Source organism: Ursus americanus, chromosome 14, assembly GCF_024610735.1.
Source record: "Ursus americanus isolate L20-20 chromosome 14, mUrsAme1.1.p, whole genome shotgun sequence".
Classification (NCBI taxonomy): domain Eukaryota; kingdom Metazoa; phylum Chordata; class Mammalia; order Carnivora; family Ursidae; genus Ursus; species Ursus americanus.
In genome coordinates this window covers 7680883-7696315 of record NC_142140.1, presented here as the reverse complement: position 1 = coordinate 7696315, position 15433 = coordinate 7680883, and the positions used below count along the sequence as shown (strand labels likewise).

At 49.7% G+C, this 15433-nt stretch overlaps 2 protein-coding genes across 10 annotated transcripts in view; one reads left to right on the top strand and one right to left on the bottom strand.

Annotated features, from left to right (window-relative positions):
* Nucleotides 1-15433, bottom strand: part of ATP2B2 (ATPase plasma membrane Ca2+ transporting 2) — a 365851-nt gene that overhangs the window by 185510 nt on the left and 164908 nt on the right. For both annotated transcript variants that reach the window (XM_045808236.2, XM_087866780.1), the window contains exon 3: nucleotides 12373-12467. The gene's annotated coding sequence lies outside the window, so the exon portion shown is untranslated. The remainder of the gene's footprint in view (nucleotides 1-12372; nucleotides 12468-15433) is intronic.
* LOC123799211 (uncharacterized) overlaps nucleotides 1-15433 on the top strand; it is a 79605-nt gene that overhangs the window by 57049 nt on the left and 7123 nt on the right. The window lies entirely within an intron of this gene.

The window sequence follows — 15433 nt, the reverse complement described above, 5'->3', positions numbered from 1 at the left end:
AAAGTCAGGGCCCCCTCCAGGGAAGACAGTGGGCTTCCGGCATAAGACCTTTCCTCCATTTTATAACCACTCCTTATATGCCAGGTGCTGTTTTGAACATGCCAGGTATAGTCCTAAGTGCTATACACATAGCAGTCAATTACTTAGTCCTCATAAAACCTTGTGAAGTAAGTACGATTGTTACCACACCCATTTTACAGGCGAGGACACTGAGCCACAAAGATACTAACTCACTTCTCCGAGGCTACATGGCTAATAAATGACAGTGTTGGGATTTGAACCCTGGCAGCCTGGTTTCCAAATCTGTGCTCTAAGCTCTGTATGATGCCACTCACCCACCTCTTCTGGGTCAGTGGCCAGTCGTATGGCTTTGTCTAAGTTTCCATGTCCTGATATGAAAACTAAATCATCGCCCCTCCCCTATTTTTCTTCCCTCCTTTCCTATATTTATTACTTCCCTCCCACACAGGTACCGCTATTATCCCCATTTTAAGTTGAAGAAATTGAGGCACAGAGAGGTTAAATAACTTGTCCAAGGTCATGTGTCTGGAAGCTGCAGAGCCAGGGCTCAACCCAATCCATCTGGCTGCAGCATCTGTGCTCCTGGCCCCCTTTCTCTCCCTCCACATACCCCTAATTACCCACCCTTGCCATTTATTTCTTCCCTCCTTCATTTCTTCACTCACCCATCCATCCAGCACTCAACTCAGATCCTGTGCTGGGCATAGGGGACACCCAAAAGGTGCATCAAGGCTGGCTGGGATGGGAAGGTGACATCCTGCTTCCAGAACAGGAACTGCCCATGACCACTCCCTCTGGGGCTGAGGCCAGTGGGAGAACTGGTTTCTAACTGAGAGCCCTGGAGAGCTCAGGAGGAAGCAGCAGAGGGAAGCTGGCCGGCCCCTGGTGGCTTCTTGCAGGGCAAGTCCTCAGCAAGGCACTTAGAGATCCAGGGAGACACTGGCAGCCCCCACGTTCACACCCCATGCCCCACACCCCACTCTGCAGCTGGAGCCCTGACTGGCCTTTTGGTTCAGGCTTTGCCACTGACCTGATGGAGGGGGCTTCCTCTTTCTGGGGCTCAGTTTCCCCATCTGTAAAATGAGGGCATTATAGCCCTGGACATCACAAACTGGCAGCTCAGAGGACAGATCCTTAAAGGCCTATAGACATATTTTGCTGGAGGATTTGCAGAGTGCTTTTTTTCTTTTAATAAACTTCGTGTTTTAGAACACTTTTATATTTACAAATAAAAAATTGCTAAGAAAAGCTCCCATCCTCCCCAGCTCCCCCGCCAGCTAGTCCCCCTAGCATTAACAGCTTATACTAGTATGGTCCACTTTTCACAATTAATGAATTAATATTGAGATGTTAATATTAACTAAAGTTCATACTTGATTCAAATTTCCTTAGTTTTTAACCTAAAGTCCTTTTTTTTTTTTTTTTTGTTCCAGGATCCCATACAGGATCTCACGTATTTAGTCATTGTTTTGTCCTTGGGCTCCCCTTGACTATGATAGTTTTGCAGAATTAAAGAAATAAAAAATAAATTAAATTAGAACGCCTCAGAAGGAATGTTTTGGCATACTAGAAATAGTCTATATGTTGATTTGGGTGGTGGTAGCACATGTATAAATATATGTAAAAATCATCAAGTGGTACATTTAAGATGAGTATGCTTTACCACTTCAATGTATGTATATCATACATAAAACAAAACAAAATAAAACTGAGTGACTCTCTGCAACTTGCCACAGTCCCCAGCACTCCCTATTATACTCTAAGCAGAATTCATCATTCTCTTGTATCATCTACTTGGCATCTGTAGTCTTCACAACCTCTTCTGGTTTACTCATCTGTAAAATGGGTATGATGATATTTTTACCTGATAAAGCTGAGGTAATATATATAAAGCTCTTAGTGCAGTGCCTGGTGCATGGTAAATATTCAAGAAATAGGAACAATTATTATTATTGCTCAGGTACTATTTACATTATTAAAACAGGTACATAGCTCATCTTTTCCCTAAGCAACCCCCATCCTTTCCTTCCTCTACCTCCCCTGCCTCCTCTCGTGTCTCTGTCCCTCCTTGCCAGGGAAGGCCCAAACTCTGATGGGCAGAAGGTGAAAGAGACAGGGACAAGCGTGAAAAAGGTGGTCCATCTGCTAATGGAACCAAGAGATGCCTGAGGATGACCCCCCAGACCTGTCCCCAAGGCCCAAGGAAACTCTGCTAGAAGTTGGAGTCCTAATTCTTCCCATTCTTATAGAGCCCCTTGGGGTGTAAGAAGTCCTGCAGTTTTCAGACATGTGTTCCCCAAAGCTGCATCCTGTCCCCCTCAGGCATCCCCCTGGCTTAGGATCCTGGGGACAGTGGAGAAGATGGGGGGCTTTTGGTGGGGTGCTGTGGAAATCATGGGGGAGAAGGTAACCTCCTGCCCTGGCTCTCTGCTGACCTAGCCTCTTGGGGGATGCCAGCTTTCCCTGTGCAGTGCCCTCAGACCCATGCCTGGAAGCAGTAAGGTCAGGGGAGGCCGGTTCTCAGCTGCTTTCGGGTGACCTCTTGCAAGGAGAACCAAGCTTTTGGCAAGATGTGCTGAGAGGTGACAAAGAGGGCCAGTGAGATGGTGAAGTGAGCAGAAAGCAGGGATGGGGGGTTGGGAGGCCAGGGCTGGGTCCTATCTTGCCCTCTGCCTTGCTACGTGACTGCTAGTAAGTCCCCTTCCCTCTCTGAGCCTCCCTTTCCATTAATAATAATAATAATAACAACAACAACAACAGTGATGATGGTGGTGGTGACGGCGGTGAGAATAGCTCTCAATTTAAGTATGGAGTACAGGATAAGCCCTTTATGTGTGCAGCATAATTTCATGCTTATAAGTATCCCATGAAGTAGATCCCATAATTGTCTCCACATCCCATATGAAAAAAATAGGGGTCAGAGGGTCAAGAACTTGTCTAAGCCTTCCCAGCTATAAAGTTTGCAGACACAGGATTCAAACCCTGGGTCCAGGTCATCTCCTTTGGGCTGCACCTGTGAAATGGGCAGCTAGCATTGACTCTGTGGCTCTGAAGGCTTGTCCCAGGTCCAGGGAGTGACAGGGAGCAGGGGCGATGCTCTGAGCTCCAGAGCACTGACCTACGTGAAGGACTCTACTGTCTCATCTGATCTTCACAAAGGCCTTAGGGAATAGGGACTGTTGGCACCACCTCCATTTTACAGGGTGGTAAACTGAGGCACAGAGAGGCAGAGACGAGTGTGCAAAGTCACACAAGTGTCAGGGTTTGAACCTGGGCTGTCCGGCTCCAGAGCTCACGCTCTTTCACGGCTTAGCAGCCCTCCGGAGGAAGGGTGCCTGTAGAGCGGAGGGAGGCCAGAGACTGTCCCCCATGGGAGGCTTCTTGTCAGTTTCCACAGTGCTTGTCCAGAGCAGGCCTCACCCTCCAGCCTCCCTCCCAGCCCAGGACTCCAAGGTTTGCATGCCTCCCCCTTACACGAAGCTGTTTCCCTCTCAGCAGTCCCCCTGCACTGGAGACCCAGGCCCTTGATGTGCCCGGCCGGCCCAGGGCCTTGGGCAGTGCCCTGTGAACCTACCCTCCCCTACCTGGGCTGGAAATGGTGGCGAATCGCCCGCTGTCCTCGATGAGTTCCAGGCACAGACACAAACCCCTACTCTGACCTCTCGTCTTCAGCGCTAACAGCCACTGCAGCGTCGACACCCTGTGAGGTGGCCACCGCGCCCAGTCCCGCTGCCAGCAGGCCTGCCTCCCTTTCTGGCCTTGGGATCAGTGAGGGGGAGGCGGGGTGGGGAGGGGCAGGGAAGCATGGCTGGCCTCCACGGTGCCACGTGCTTGGCAAAACAGTAGCCTCTGCCTGAGGCAGTATGGGTGGCGGGTGTTTCTCTGTGCCCCTGCCTTCCTTCTGGTTCCCTGTTCACTTGAGGCTTCTGATCCTATCAGTGGCACTCTGGCTCCAGTCCTGGTTACCTGGAAGTCCTTTTGTTCTGAGGACTCCCTGTACGACTGGCTGGTATAGGGTGGCCCTGGGACCGTGAGGAGAGGGCAGCCGCCATGGGTGCATCCAGTTAGACCCGAGACCGGAGGCTTCCAACGAAGCGGGGCGTATGAGTGTGAACACTGGGGAAAGGCCAGGCAGGGAGAGGTGGGGAGGGCCTGGGCCAAACAACCCGGATCTCACCTCCTCCAGGAAGCCTCTCTGGCCTTGCTTGTTCCCACATGCCCGATCCCCTTCTCTCTGTTTCCAGAGCGCAGGAAGGAAGCCTGTATTGTTGGCCATCACACAGAGCAATGGTCCTTTCTCCCACATGACTGGAGAGAGTGCCTCCACGGAGCGGTTTCCCAGCTTTTGCAATCTTCCCCTTTTGCGCTGACGTTTGTTTTATTTTTTAAACACTTCAGGTGTGAGGAACTCACCCCGACTGTATTTTTTTCACATTTAAGTGAATTGATAGTGTGCTAATCACAACGGTTCCTATTTGACAAATCGTAGAACATCTATGCTGCAAACATATTATTTAGTCAACCTAGCATCTTCCTCCCCTTCCCAAATGTTTATTTTTTTAGATATGGTTTAAGCCTCACAGGCACTAGATGAATACTTTTCTGTTGAACGAAGCCAGTGCAGGGACTACGGGGATGGCAGTTCTTAGGGGGCGACCCCTGGGTGGTGATGCGAGGCTCTCTCCAGTGTCTTTCCCTCTGCTGCCCCTTCACTAAGCTGCCCCATGCCACTGCAAGTTTTCAGCCTGCGGGTCTCATTTTCCTGACTGGTTTGTCTCTGCTCTTGGCTTCAGTGCCGTAAGCTCTCCGTGACAGTAGTGTGTTCACTTCCAGGAGCAAGCTTCCTCCCCTGCACCCCATAATTTACCCCGCCCTGTGGCTTCCTTGAACCTCCTTTACTCCACCAGTTCTGAGCACCTACTGTGTGTCGGGGACTAGGGATACGGAGAGGGGCAGGACTTCAGCTCTGTGCTCAGGGAGGGAGAGGATCAGGAAGATACTGGCATTGATCCATGGGCTCAGAGAGGCTAGATCACCTCTGGGTCACACAGCTAGAAGGAAGTAGGGCATGAAGGTCAGACCTCTCGGAGTCTAAGGCCCAAGCAAGCTCTTTCCACTGCCCCACTCCTGCCGTGGGGAGTTTAGGGTCTAGAGGGAGAGAGGTAACAAAACAACCAAATAAAACACCGATGATGCGTTTGACAACAGGGCATATCGGAAGAGCGGCAGGGACAGGGAAGACGGAGTGATTCATTTCCATGGAGGTGGAGTTAATGTTGGGGATGGTTACAGGGGAGGTGAAACCTGAGCAGGGTCTTCCGTTTCTGGCTTAAGGAATCAGGTCATTCTCGTTGTTAAAACTGTTTCTAAAGTAAGAGTAACAATGCCCTGAGTGAGGAGTGTGAGGTTTTAATGCATAAAATGCCTCAGCATGAAGTGCACGAACTGTGTGCCATGTTTGCTTTCTGCCACATGACAGATAGTGAGGTCCCTGTCCCTGGAAGTAACCAGGAAAATATTAAAAGGTTACCAGTTAAGGATTCAGGGAAAAACTTCTATCATTCGGTGAGGTTGTTTAGGAATTCTTTCGTTCTTTCTCTCTAACAATAAGATCCTACACATTTTATTTACACTTAACCTAGTAGAGGGAAGGCAGACTCCTTCTTACTTCTCCCACTGACCCAGGCAGGCCAAGGCTGAGAGCCAGGCCTGAGGGAGATCCGTGACACCTGGGAGCCCAGCAGCCTTTAACCCCAGTGGACTCGGAAATAGTTTTGAGCAATGACCTATCAGGCCCTTGTGTATAGGTAACTCTCAGTAACTCTCATGGCAGCCACTGAGGCAAGGCATGCTGTGCCCAGTCTGCAGATGGGCAAACTGAGGCCGGCCCATCAGTGAGGGGCCCTATCTGATCCCTCCATGTCTGAACACAGGGTTTCTGCCACCACAGCTGCCAGTGCCCACTGAAGACAGACCAAGTGAAGGGAAAGACCCAGAGGGCAGGGCATTTAGAGTCAGAGGCTTCTGCTCTTGGCCTCTGAGGTTGGACCCCTGGCCTATCCACATGCTGCTAGGGGCCCAGAAAGAGGGGCAAATCCTGCCTCACGACCAGCTGGTGGGGCTGGCACAGGGCCTACAAGAGCACCTCCATCCTCACAATCACCCTGCAATGTGGTTGCTGCTCTATTTCCGGATGAGCCGACCAAGGACGGGAGAAAGGAAGTCCCTTGCCCATCAGGGCCCAGTTTGAACCCAAAGTCCCTGCCCTCTCCACCATGCCACGAGCCCACGCTACTTGCTACATAATCTTTTGTTTCATCCTCCCTTGGGTGCAGTTCAATAAGCAGAATAGCCCCAGGGACACTGCGAACAGCAGCGGCATCATGTCAAGGCTTGGGCTCAGAGCTTCCCGTGAAACAGGAAATGTAGAGGAAGACAGCCTGGAGTGCGGCCCACCCCTGCCTTCCTGACACGGGTGCCCACAGTCCGCCGCTAGTGCACTCAGGCTTTCCCTCAAGCACTCCTTCTACTCTGTTCCTCTTTGGAAGTACAGTGTCCTGGGAACATGGACCTCCTTCCACTGCCTCTGGCCCCCAGAAGGAGTAAAAAGCCCTCTGGTGTCTGGGTGAGTTGATTCAGCAATGCAGTCAGTTTGACAAGCATTGGTTGGGGCCAACTAGGAGACAAGGCCTGTGCTAGGCGCCAAGGGTTGTCCCTGGGAAGTGGCTTTGTCTCCAGTGTGCCGGACAGGTCTTAGATACCTGGACATGGGGTGGGGAGCGTCTCACTTGGCAGCCTCAGCTCCTGGTTCTGCAAACCTGGGTGGGTGTTGAGGACTTCGAGAAGTGCAGGAGGAGAAAGGGGGAGGGGGAAAGAGAATTGATGGCACCCAGTGAGGCACAAACTCAGAACTCTGGATGGCTGCACTAACTCAGGGGCTCTGGACACCTTGCCACAGTCACCTGGAGTCACTAGGCCAATGCAGGGCAGAGGGCTGACACCCCAGGTCACACAGTGAGCTCCTGGCAGACCAGGCCTGTGGGCATGGGAGGCTTTCTCTGCCCAGCCAGATGCTAGACTCCCTGGAGACTGCTCCCAAGAACCACACAGAACTGGCCAGAACCCACCTGGTCCCATACCCTTGTTTGCAGGGGAGGAGGATGAGGCCCAAAGAGAGAAGCCGGAGAATACTGGCTGGTTGCCTAGCACCACGTGAGGTCCTTTACAGGCATCCTTCACTTGTGGTAGGAACTCTCCCTACATTGCACACGAGGAAACGGAGACTGGAAAAGTGACAAGATTCACCTAGGATCACAGAGCTCAGCCTGGCGGCACTGGGATTCAAACCCAGCACCTCAGCATGCTTGTGCCTAGTCTGTGCAATGCAACAGTGCATGGTCCTCAGTGGTCGCTGCGGCATCAGAAATGCAGATTGCTGGCTCTCGGTTCAAGCAACATGGGAACATTCAACATCTGGGGTGGGAGAGCATATTTTAAAGATGAGGATCTGTCAAGAAGGGGGGGGGGGTCTACCACAGACCCCTGACCTCTCCAGGGACCCTGGCCAAGCTGGGGATGCCAGCTGGGCATGGAGCGGGTTTGGGTTCCTCTGCACTTGGGGCTTGCTGTGTAGACAGACTCAGGAGTAGGTCTCATCCCAGAATGAAAGGTGAGTGACTGATGAGTTATCTGACCACACAAAGAGCCAGTGGGGTTGCTCCCATGCTCTCAGAGCACTCAGGAAGGGCATTTTCCCCTTCAAGGAGACAAAGACACGAAGCAGTCTAGGAAAGAAGGCTTTTCCTTCACCCCTGGACGATCACTGCTGGGAAGGGCCCTGTGGTCCCAGCACCTACCTGTCCAGTAATAACAGCCAGTGGCATGCGTAACTGCCTGTCCTGTGGCCCTCCCCTGTGACCGCCTCAAAGGCTAGGACTCTGGCTTCCAGAGTTCCCCAAGTTCAGTGCACAGTCAGGGCTAACGAAGAGCTCGGGTTCAAGGCTGCTTGCCCTTTATGGAAGACGATGGCCCAAGAGACCCACGTGGGAGTTTGTTAAGGCCAAGAGTTAATGGGAAGCTCCTGCAAGCTAAGGAGTGATTTTGAGAAGGATGTTGCCCTTTTGGAAAATGATGTAAAATATTCTTTCAGTCTATTTAAGAAATGTCAAGAATGCACTGATGGCCCTTCCAGAATCCACGTCAAACGATTATGATAGTGTTACGGGTTGAATTTGGGCCTTTCCTCTAAAAGGTACTTTGGAGTTCTAACCCTCAGTAACTATGAACATGACCTTATTTGGAAGTAGGATCTTTACAGAGGCAAGCAAGTTAAGATGAGGTCATTAGGGTGGGCTTTGATCCAATAGGACTGGTGTCCTTATCGACGGGAAATTTGGACGCACATGCACGCACAGAAGAGGATGCCAAAGGTGGGCGGATCAGGGTAATGCACCCACAAGCCAAGGAATGCCAAAGAGTGCCCCGGAAGCATCAGGAGCTAGGAACAGATCCTCCCTCATGGGGTTGGAAGGAACCAACACAGCCGACACCTGGTCACCTTCCAGCCTCCAGAACTGAGACAGGTATCTGTGTCTTCAAGCCACGCAGTTGGTGACAGCAGCCCCCGGAAACTGATGGGGATGCTTGTGCAGTTGAGAGTCTGACATGGTCCCAGCAGAAGAGGGCCCGGGGTCCTCACCCTTTGAGGCAACTGTTTGCACAGGGGACTACGAGTCGAACAGAAACCCACTGAGTGCCATTGACACCCCGGGCTCTGCTGGACACATCAGATTTCTCTCCCATGTAATCTTTCCAGTAGCCTCAAAATGAGGGCTTCCTACTCCCATTTGAAAGAATGTAAAACAGAGGTGGGAGAGTGCTTAAACCACTTGTCCTGGATTGCACAGCCGGGACCTGATGCTAGTGGAGGTGGGCCGGGTGTCCCAGCTGTCGACATGGCACCATGCCACCTCCCCAGACAGATGGCACGTGGAAGGAGTTTCCTAGAGTTAACAAGCTGGTACTAGGGCTTTGAGTGCCACTGACCCCAGCTCTTTGCTCTGTCCCCTGTATTTCAGACTCTGGGAAAGTCTGGCCAGGGGCAGGGCCCATGTTTTTCTCCATTCTCTCATTGAGGAAAACAGGAGGGAACTCCCTGTTCCAGCTCCCTAAAAGGATGAGGTGTTTAAGAATCTTCAAGTACCGGGGGCCCTGGTTGGCTCAGTAGGTTAAGCACCTGCCTTCGGCTCAGGTCATGATCCCCGGTCCTGGGATGGAGCCCCACATCGGGCTCCCTGCTCAGCAGAGAGTCTGCTTCTTCCTCTGCCTCTGTCCCCTGCTTGTGTTCTCTCTCTCTCTCTCTCTCTCAAATAAATAAATAAATAATCTTAAAGGAATCCGCAAGTACTTTCAAGCCCTCATTTGTGCAAGGTTTCACCTTTTACAAAGCATGTTCCCCTGTGTTGGCTCCCGCCCCCAGCACTGCCCAGCAGGTGGGAACTGCTGTCCACATCTGAAGGAGGTCTGAGTTGCTTTGTAAACAGGTGTTCCTGACAGCAGCCTAATGTGTTGCTCCGACATGCAAATTCGGCCCGACCTCCTGGGTTCAAATCCCAGCTAGGGCAAGTGATATACCCCTCTGTCCTTCAGTTTCTCATTTTGTAAAGTGGAGCTCATGATTGTGCCCACCTCTTGGGGCTGTTGTGAAGACTAAGGGATGAATTTTTTTTTTTTAAGATTTTATTTATTTATTTGACAGAGAGAGACACAGCGAGAGAGGGAACACAAGCAGGGGGAGTGGGAGAGGGAGAAGCAGGCTTCTCTCCGAGCAGGGGGCCCAAAGGGGGTTCGATCCCAGGACCCTGGGATCACGACCTGAGCCGAAGGCAGACACTTAAGTGACTGAGCCACCCAGGCGCCCCAGGGATGAATGTTTTTAAAGCACTTACAGTAGGACCTGCACATGGCCAGCACTATAATAAGTGGTTGCTATTATTGTTATTAATTCATTCAGCCAACATGGATTGAGGGCTGCATTTGTGGAGCTAGATTGACTAAGTTCACATCCCTACTTTGCTAAGTACTCCCTGGATGACTGTGGGCATTTTACTCAACCACTCTGGGCCTTGGTTCCCTCTTCTGTAAAATGGGGATAATAAAACTACGTATGTCACAGGGTGATGGTGAGCATAAGGGGCTTACTCTAAGTGCTGAGTAAATCCTAGGTACTTTTATGGCTGATACCAGAGTTACTGTTACTGTGATTCCTGTTGGGTCAGGCCAGGCTTCCACAGCTGCCCAGAGAGAGACTCACAATTACCCTGGACAGATTCTCTCTGGAGGCTGGAAGGTCAGGTTTGGGGCCAGGGCAGCCCCATCCCCCCAGCACTTCAGACCCAGCCCTTCTTGGCTCCGGCCCCCACCCCCAAGCTGTCTGCCAGCTGCAGAGCAATGTTTCCCAAACATTCACCAGATCACCAGAACCCTCTAATAGCTTTGCCATTACATGTAGACTACAATTTGAACTCCTCGCAGGAGGCCCTATAGGCCTGGCCCAGTTGACCCTCAACAGGCATTCCTCGCCCACATCACCGATGTTGGGCTCCCGCTCACCCCTCCCAGCCCACTGTCCTCCTCACTCTTCCCTAACCCCACCCGGGCTTCTTGCTCCTGAGGGCCCGCCCATCTACCCAGAACATTCTCCCCAGTCCCAGACCTCTGCATGGCTGGCAGCTTCTACCACGGAGACCTCCAGTCAAATGTCCCCTGCTCAGGGGACTGCCGGCCAATCTCACCCTGCCACCCGTTTTGTTCCGTTCACACTGCTTGTTACGCTCTGAAGCCATCTGTTGATCCATGACCCGTCCACTGGAGTGTCAGTACCATGAGGACAGGGGGCTCATTTATTTCATTCATGAGGACACCCCAGGGTGAATAAAAACATAACAGGGACTGCACACAGAGGGTGCTCAATAAACGAACAAGAAAACAGGTGGTCAGGCTCTGGTTTCAAGCACCCTTTAGGGAAATGATAACGCATCTTTGTCATTATGTAATAAAAGAGGCCGGGCCCCACGGTGAAAATTTCACTATGTTATGGTTGCCAACCATGGGCCTGGGAAGCCTTTCAACCCATCTTGGGAAAAGAAGAAGGGAGATGTCACCTTCTCCTCCCATAAATGGCTCAGAGATGGCTCTCCTCAACCTCCTTCCCCACCCACGCCTGTCGAAAGCTGCTGGGTTTAAAAGCCTATGTTTCTGTTCCATATTATCGGTCATTTAATATTCAAGAGATGGCATAAGTAAATATGTGAGCAATTATGTAATGTGTTTGGAAACAATCTGGTTAGCCCCAAAGTGCTGGGGCGAGAAGCAAAACTTCAGGGAAGCCAGAAGTCTGGGTGATCTGTGAGGTGGGGGACAGAGGTGTGTAGCCAGTCTGCCTGTCTGTCCCTCCCCGGTTCTGTCCAGAGTTACTCATCTTCCTTGGCATATGCAGGGTGGGGTAGTAGGAAGTGAGCTGAGAATCTTGGAGGCGTCTGCTGGTTCTCCCAGCTCCTGTCTGGGCGGTTACTGCTCTCTAGGTCAGTCTTTCCATCTGTGAAAGGGCTAACAAGGCCCCTGGTAAGAATCAGATGAGATGATGTCTTGTTCTTTCTGAAGGTAAGTTGGGTCTGATGCTGAAAGATGAGCTGCCAAAGCTCTGGTCCCTAACAGGGGTGGGATTGGGGGTGCAGGCCTGGACTTTGACGTTCATGGGTATATAATGCAAGGTGGACTGAGCAAGACAATAACAGAGGCCCAAAGAAAGAGCTTCAGGAGTACAGAGGAAGATGTGCTTCCCCGGAAGGAGCGGGAGGTATCTTACAGAATTGCCACATGGGCTGGCTCTAAAAGGCACTGTGATCCCAGAGAGAGGGCTGCCCCATTTAACTAACATGCATTAGGGATCTAGCACGTCTGTTCAGTCAACAAGCATTTACTGAGCACCTACTAGGTTCCAGCTACTCTGCTAAGGACTTTACATAGATCATCTTTGCTTGGCCTTCACAAGACAGAGATGCTGCCCTTATCCCCGTTTTACATATGAGGGAACTGAGACTCAGCTCACCATGTCAAGTCATGCTGCCTTCCTTCTCCAAGTTCTAGGCCATAATCCCTATTTAAATGCAAAAAACTGAAACAATGGTGCATAAATAATTCATGTGCCTTCTCTGAGGTTGCAAGGGGGAAGGGAGCTACTGTCACACTCCGCTCTCTTACTCAGCTGACCCTCCATCAGCAGGCCCCAAACAGTGCTCTCTTCCTTATCTACCCCACCCCCAGCCCAAGCCCAACCCATTTCCAACTCACCCCTCCAAGTCTTCTGGTTAAATGAGAGGCGTCAGGATTTGGAAAATGGGGCCCATGTCTTGCTGGCTCTGGGGACTGGGTGATGAAGTTCAGCTCTGGAAAAGGGGAGATAGCAATGGTTAGGGGTGGGTGACCTGATGGGGAGCCAGTCAGGAAAGAATAGGGAGGGAATAGTGCTGTGGAGTGTCCCCTGGGTGCCCGCACTGGGCAAGGGCCAGCGTCAGGGGTGGGTGCAGACAGAAGAGAAGCAGGAGTAGCCCAGTTCCCCAGCTACCCCTCAGGAACCGACCTTGCCCTCCAGGGACCCACCCCTGACTTCTCCATCAAGACCTGCCTGTGGGCTTCCCCCCTCCCAGGCCCCAGGCCCTCTTAGGGGAGCAAGTCCACCCCTGGTAGGGTGTCAGATGGGGTATTCCATCTGTTGGCTGGTGTGGCCTTCAAGGGTATAAGGAGTGGGGCAGAGTAGGCACGAGTGTGTACTCTCAACAGAGGCCCTTGGGCAAGTGGCTTTATGTTTCTGAGTCTGCTTCTCCATCTGCAGGATAGAGAAAATAATACCTATTATTCAGGATTTTTGAGAGGAGTAACTGAAGTATAATATGTGTAAAGGTCTTGGCTTGTAGAAGTGTTTCTTAAATAGCAGCAGAAGAGAACGGATGCTAAATGACTCTCCAATGTCAGGTTCCATTTATTTAACGATCTATCCATTTATTCATTTGTAACTTTCTATTTCAAAATAATTATTCATTCAAAGCAAGTTGTAAAGGAATGTGTAGGGAGGTCTCGTGCACCTTCCCCCAGCTGACCCCAGTGCTAACATCTCACACCATGGGGTGGGTCCCATGCACTTTCCCCCAGTGACCCCAGTGTTCAGGGATGTCCCCTGCACCTTCTCCCAGCTGATCTGGGAGAGTTAACATCTCACACTAGAGTGCACTGTCAAAACGAGGCATGTGACGTTGGTACAACCCATGGAGCTTATTCAGATTTCACCAGTGTTACATGTACTTGTGTGTGTGTGTGTGTGTGTGTGTGTGTGGTCTATGCAGTATGATCAGTTCACAGTTTTTTTTGTAAGCAGCACCACAATCAAGATACAGATCGGTTTTACCAGCATAGCTTCCTTGTGGACTCGTTTATAATCACGCCAATTCCTGCCCTGCCTTCATCCCTGACTCCTGGAAATCATGATTCTCTTCTCCATGTCTATAATAGTGATCTTTCAACGATGTTCTGTAAATGGAACCATACACTATGTAACCTTTGGGGACTGGCTTTCTTCAATCAGCCTAATTCTCTGGAGATTCACCAGGTTGTGTGCATATCAATAGTTCACTGCTTTTTATTGTTGTGTATAATTTGATGATACGGATGGACTACAGTTTATTTGTCCATTCATTGGGTAAAGGACATCTGGGTTATTTCCAGTTTTTGGCTATGATGACTAAAGCTGCTATAAATATTTCTGTGCAGGCTTTTTGTGTGAACGTAAATTTTCATTTATTGGGGATAAATGCGGAGAGTGCAATTGTTGGGTTGCATGGTAGTTGCATATGTGGTTGTGTGTGTGTGTGTGTGTGTGTGTGTGTGTGTGTGTGTGTGTGTGTGCGCGCGTGCATGTTTAAAAGAAACATCCAAACTGTTTTCCAGAGTGGCTGTGTACCATTTTACATTCCCACTAGCAGCATATGTGTGGCCCAATATTTCTGCATTCTCGTCAGCATTTGATATCATCTTGTATTTTTGCCATTCTGACAGGTGTATAATATCTCATTGTGGTTTTAACGTGCGTTTATTTATTGGGTAATGATGCTGAACATCTTGTCACGTGCTTATTTGTCACCTGCACATCCTCTTTGGAGAAACGGCTTTTCATGACTTTTGCCCATTTTCCAATTGGATTGTTAATTTTTTTTAACAGTTGGGTTTTGAGAACTTTTTAAAAATTTATGTCAGATACTAGTACTTTGTCAGATTCTGTGGTTTGCAAATATTTTGTCCCAGCTTGTAGCTTGTCTTTTTGTCCTCTTGGGAGAGTGTTTTGTAGAACACAAGCTTTTCATTTTGGTGAAGTCCACTTTAACTCTTTATTTTTTATTTTTATTTTTTTATGGATCATGCTTTTGGGATCAAGTCTGAGCTGAAGATTTTCCTCCTAATTTTTTTCCTAAAAGTTTTGCAGTTTATATTCCATATTGAAGTCTGTGATCCATTTGAGCCAATCTGTGTGTAAGGTGTGAGGCTTGGGTACATGTTTTGTTGTTGGTGGTGTTTGCCTATGGATGTCCACTTTGCTTCAACATTATATTTTGAAAATGTTATTACCTTTCTTCCACTGAATTGCTTTTGTACCTTTGTCACATATGGGTCGGTCGGGTGGGTCTATTTCTGGATCCTCTATTCCATTCCATTAATATATGCGTCATCCCTCTGTCAATACCACACAGCCTTGGTTTCTAGATAAGTCTTGAAATGAAGTAGAACTACTCTCACTTTATTCTTCTTTTTCAAAACTGTTTCAGCTCTTCTAGCTTCTTTGCCTTTCCACATAATTTTTAGAATAATCTTTTCCACATTTACAAAAATTTTGCTGGGACTTTGGTAGGAACTGCACGGAACTGACATCTTTTATAGATTGGTCTTCAGATCCATGAACACACTACGGCCACTTCATTCATTTAGACCTTCCCCGTCAGTATATTGTAGTTTTCAGCATAAAAATCTCAGGCATTTGTGTTAAATTTACATTTATATGGTTTTTTTTTTTAAAGATTTTATTTATTTATTTGACAGAGAGAGATAGCCAGCGAGAGAGGGAACACAAGCAGGGGGAGTGGGAGAGGAAGAAGCAGGCTCCCAGCAGAGGAGCCCGATGTGGGGCTCGATCCCATAACGCCGGGATCACGCCCTGAGCCGAAGGCAGGCGCTTAACGACTGCGCCAAACGGGCGCCCCTACACCTATATGTTTTTTGTGTGATTGTAAATGGCATTGTATTTTTAACTTTGGTGTCCACATGTTCTTTGCTAGTACACAGAAATATGACTATTTTTTGGTATGTT